Source organism: Enhydra lutris, unplaced genomic scaffold (genome assembly GCF_002288905.1).
Source record: "Enhydra lutris kenyoni isolate GAN:26980312 unplaced genomic scaffold, ASM228890v2 scaffoldscaffold9, whole genome shotgun sequence".
Lineage (NCBI taxonomy): Eukaryota > Metazoa > Chordata > Mammalia > Carnivora > Mustelidae > Enhydra > Enhydra lutris.
In genome coordinates, this window is record NW_019154093.1 from 69337896 (window position 1) to 69343681 (window position 5786).

The 5786-nt window shown below is 38.8% G+C and overlaps 1 pseudogene; it reads right to left on the minus strand.

Moving 5' to 3' along the window:
- Window positions 1–3193: 3193 nt before the first annotated feature.
- LOC111143485 lies at window positions 3194–3977 on the minus strand (annotated as a pseudogene).
- Window positions 3978–5786: the final 1809 nt, after the last annotated feature.

A 5786-nucleotide genomic window follows, 5' to 3' on the forward strand; every position in this document is an offset into this window, starting at 1 on the left:
TTACACTGTATATTTACAAACTGGAATTTAAATAAAAACTTTAAAAAAATAAAATACGAATTGATCTATAAGTAGGAATTCTGGATATTTAATAATAGTCCAAAACCTATCAACAAAAAACAACAACAACAACAGCAACAACAAAATCCTCATGAACCAGATGGTTTCACTGGATAAGTCTACCAAATATTTAAAGAACTAACATCAATCCTTATCAAACTTTAACAAAAAATTGAAATGGAGGGAAGACTCCCCAACTTCTTCTATGAGGCCTGTACTACCGTGATACTAAAGACTGACAAAGATACTAGAAGGAAAAAAAAAAAAAGAAAGAAAGAAAAACAAACTACAGATTAGTGTCTTTTAAAAATATTGATGTAAAAACCCTTAACTAAATACTAGCAAACTGAATTCAGCAGTATATTAAAAGAATTATACAACACAAAAATTAATCTTGATTGAAAATGTCGTTCAATATATGAAAATTGATCAATGTAAAACACAAGGTTAAAGAATAAAGGGGGAAAACACATACTCATCTGAACTGATGGAGAAAAAACACTTGACAGAATTCAATATCTTTCGTAGATTTATATTTATTTAATTACTTGAGGGAGAGAGCACAGGAGCACCAGCAGGGGGAGGGATAAAGGAAGAGGGAAAAGGAGGAAGCATACTCCCTGCTGAGCACAGAGCCCCATGCGGCACTCCCATCTCATGACCCTGAGGATGTGACCTCAGCCAAAACTGAGAATCAGATGCTTAACTGACAACCAGCCAGGCACCCCCAACGTCTTTTATAATAATACTCAAAAATTAGTAATAGAGGAAAACTGCCTCAATATAATAAAAGCCAACAGTAAACATTATACTCTGTCATGGAAGACTGGAAGTTTCTCCTCTAAGATCAGGAACAAGGCAAGGATGTCCACTTTCACCACTACCACCCAACATAACACTGAAAATCCTACTTTGAATGATTAAGCAAGAAAAAGAAATAAAACACATCCAAATCATAAAGGAATGAGTAGAATCCTTTGTTTGTGGATGACATAATCTTATATGTAAAAAACCCTAAAGAATTAATGAAAAAAAAAAACCTGTTAGAACTAATAAAACCAGCAAAATATTTCACTCAAATACTCAACACACAAAAATCAGTTGTATTTGTATATACTAAAAATGAACAATCTGAAAGGGAAATTTAAAAAATGATTCCATTTACAGTATCATCAAAAAGAATAAAATACTTAGGAATTGACTTTACCAAGAAAGTGAAAGGCTTCAATAATAAAAGCTACAAAACATTTCTGAAGGAAATTAAAGAAAATACAAATTAATCAAAAGACATCCTGTATTCATGGATTGGAAAACTTAACATTAAGACACCAATACTAGCCAAAGTGATCTACATATTTAATAGAGTCCTATCAAAATTTCAATGACTATTTATTGCATAAATAGAAAAATTCATCCTAAAATGCATATGTAATCTCAAGCATTCCTACATAGGCAAAATAATCCTGAAAAAGAACACAGCTGGATGATTCATACTTCCTGAATTCAAGATTTACTATAAAGCTACAGTAATCGACGCAATGTAGTATTAGCATAAAGACAGACATACAGAATAAGAGTGTAAAGAATATAGAAATAAACTCTTGAATATATGATGTAATGATTTTTTATAAGCCTGCCAAGACCATTCAAGGGAGAGAAGACAATCTGTAATAAACAATGCTGGAAAACTGGATATCAAATGCAAAAAAAAGTAGAGTTGAACACTTGCCTAAAATCATATGCAAAAATTAACTCAGAATGGATCTGTGTCCCATATGTAGGACTTAAAACCACAAAATTCTTAGAAGAAAGCATAGAACAAAAGCCACGTGATGTTGGATTTGGCAACAATTTCTCAGATATGATACCAAAGGGATGGATGAAATTTAAAAAGCATGTTCTTCAAAAGACACTACCAACATGGTGAAAAGTAACCCAAAGACTAGAACTGGAAGAAAATAGCTGCAACTCATATATCTTTTTTTGTTTGTTTGTTTTTGTTTTGTTTTTTAGTTTTTTAAAAATTTTATTTATTTATTTATTTACTTATTTGAAATTTCTTTTCAGCGTAACAGAATTCATTGTTTTTGCACCACATCCAGTGCTCCATGCAATACGTGCCCTCCCTAATACCCACCACCTGGTTCCCCCAACCTCCTACCCCCTGCCCCTTCAAAACCCTCAGATTGCTTTTCAGAGTCCATAGTCTCTCATGGTTCACCTCCCCTTCCAATTTCCCTCAACTCCCTTCTCCTCTCCATTTCCCTATGTCCTCCATGTTATTTGTTATGCTCCACAAATAAGTGAAACTATATGATAATTGACTCTCTTTGCTTGACTTATTTCACTCAGCATAATCTCTTCCAGTCCCATCCATGTTGCTACAAAAGTTGGGTATTCATCCTTTCTGATGGAGGCATAATACTGCATAGTGTATATGGACCACATCTTCCTTATCTATTAATCCGTTGAAGGGCATCTTGGTTCTTTCCACAGTTTGGCGACCGTGGCCATTGCTGCTATAAACATTGGGGTACAGATGGCCCTTCTTTTCACTATATCTGTATCTTTGGGGTAAATACCCAATAGTGTAATTGAAGGGTCATAGGGAAGCTCTATTTTTAATTTCTTGAGGAATCTCCACACTATTCTCTAAATTGGCTGCACCAACTTGCATTCCCACCAACAGTGTAAGAGGGTTCCCCTCTCTCCACATCCTCTCCAACACACGTTGTTTCCTGTCTTGCTAATTTTGGCCATTCTAACTGGTGTAAGGTGGTATCTCAATGTGGTTTTAATTTGAATCTCCCTGAAGGCTAGTGATGATGAACATTTTTTCATGTGTTTGATAGGCATTTGTATGTCTTCATTGGAGAAGTGTCTGTTCATATCTTCTGCCCATTTTTTTATATGATTGTCTGTTTTGTGTATGTTGAGTTTGAGAAGTTCTTTATAGATCCTGGATATCAACCTTTTGTCTGTACTGTCATTTGCAAATATCTTCTCCCATTCCATGGGTTGCCTCTTTGTTTTGTTGTTGTTTTTTTTTTTTTCCACTCAAAATTCTTCAGTTTTTACAAAACTAACAGGGTGGAGGAGGGGAAGGAGCAGGGGAGGCAGGCAGCCACGGGAGGGCTGGGCAGAGGCTATGCTTCCGTCTCCACCTGAGGCTGGCTCCCCGCCACTTCGTTCTTCTGCTCCTCCTTCATCTCTGTGTCAGCAGGATGGTCTCCTGCGGCTTCTGCTGCCCTGGCCTTGCTCTCCTCCTCAGCTAGCCTCTCAAACATGTTGGCATAGAGCTTCTTCTCCCGCGCGAGCTGCTTGCGGATCCGCTGCTGGCAGATGGCCAGCTGGGCCTTGGCGGCTTTGTTGCTGGGGTAGAGCTGCAGGACCTTCTGGAAGTCAGCCCGTGCCAAGTCAAAGTCATTCACTGCCAGGTGGGCCTCTCCACAGCGGAAAAGGCCCTTCTCGTTGTTGCTGTCCAGTTACAGGGCCTTGTTACAGCTCTCAATGGCCGCTGAGAAGGCCTGCAGTTTCAGGTGACACATGGCTAGGTTGAGGTGGGAGGCCAGCCGAAGGGCCTGGGCCTTCCGGGCATCCTCATTAGAGAAACTGGACTCGTATTCCAGCCAGGAGACAATCTTCTTGTACTGCAGTAAAGCTTGCTTGTACTTGCCTTCCTTGAAGTACACGGTGCCCCGCTCTTTCACTATGGTGCTCTGCTCCAGCTTCTCCTCAGAGTTCATCTCCCAAGACTCCTTGGCCTTCTCGAAACTCTTGAGGTGTACTTCGTTTTTCAGCTTGGCATTGGGTGGGATCTGGAACTTTTCCTTCCCCATGTTGTCAAAAGCATAGCTGGGCTTGAGGTACACAATGGAATGTTCTCCTTTTTCCATGCGCTGAATGGCTTTCTCCATTTTTTTTTTTTTTTGCATTTCAATAGAACTAGCTTTATTATATTATTATTATTATTATTATTTTAAACAAAAGAAATGGTCTAAAAGCAAATGCAGATATGTACCGAGGGATGGACATGACCTGGTACTTACAGAGGAGCTGCTGTGTCATAAATGAAAACAGAATGTTAGGAGAAAAATGGTATTTCGGGTGCTGTCTGCTTGAATAATCTGGAGACGCAAGTTAACTGAAAGAAGGTGCTGTGCCAAGCAATCAGCGGAAACAAAAAACAAAACCAAACGCAACCACCAGCAGCTGCTTCCCAAGAACTATGTGCTGACAGCATGAGCACTGCCATCAACTCACAGTCTTCTCATTTTCCCCGTTTTCTATAATTTTCCTCTTCTTTTCATCTGTTTTCTTCTTGAAGATGTTATTTCGGTAAAACTGAAGTTCTTTGATGCTTTCGCTAATGTCATCGAGCGCCCTGCACAGTTCTTTAACAGTGCTCACATCAATTATTCTATAATGAAGATGTTTCATGAACTGGGGCATGTATTTGTCAAGAAACTTCTTATCTGCATGAACTGAATTTCCTGCAAGTGGACAGAGCCCTGGAGGAGTCTGCTGTCGTACAAAGGACAGAAATTCATACTCTGCCGCGCAGAGTTCTTGCTGTGCAGAAGCTTTTGATCTTGATGAAGTCCCAAAAGTTCATTTTCACTTTTGTTTCCTTTGCCTTTGGAGACGTATCTTGAAAGAAGTTGCTGTGGCTGATATCAAAGAGGTTACTGCCTGTGTTCTCCTCTAGGATTCTGATGGTTTACTGTCTCATGTTGAGGTCTTTTATCCATTTCGAGTTTATCTTTGTGTATGGTGTAAGAGAATGGTCGAGTTTCATTCATACAGAGGAAAGCCCATCAGAATAACGTCAGACCTGTCCACAGAAACCTGGCAAGCCAGAAAGAGATGGCAAGATATATTCATGGCACATGGCACTAAATGAGAAGAACATTCAGCCAAGAATACTTTATCCAGCAAGACTGACATTCAAAATGGATGGAGAGATAAAGAGTTTCCAAGACCGGCAAGGCTTAAAAGAATATGTGACCACCAAGCCAACACTGCAGGAAATATTAAGGGGGGTTCTATAAAAGAGGAAAAATCCAAAGAATAGCATTGAACAGAAATATAGAGACAATCTGCAGAAAGAAAGACTTCAAAGGTAACACGATGTCAATAAAAAAGTATCTATCAATAATCACTCTCAATGTGAATGGCCTAAATGTGCCCATAAAACAACACAGGGTTGCAGATTGGATAAAATAACAGGACCCATCCATATGTTGTCTACAAGAGACCCATTTTGAACCTAAGGATACACCCAGACTGAAAGATGGAGAAGCATCTTTCATGCCAATGGGCCTCAAAAGAAGGCCGGGGTAGCGATTCTCATATCAGATAAATTAGATTTTACACTAAAGACTGTAGTCAGAGATACAGAAGGACACTACATAATTCTTAAAGGGACTATCCACCAAGATGATCTAACAATTGTAAATATCTAAGCCCCCAATACGGGAGCAGCCAATTAAATAAGAAAACTATTAATCAAGATAAAGACTCATATTGATATGAATACATTAACAGTAGGAGATCTTAACATGCCTCTCTCAGTAATAGACAGATCATCCAAGCAGAAAATCAATAAAGAAACAAGAGCATTGAATGACACATTGGACCAGATGGACCTCATAGATATATACAGAACATTCCACCCTGAAACAACAGAATACTCATTCTTCTCAAGTGCACATGGAACCTTCTCC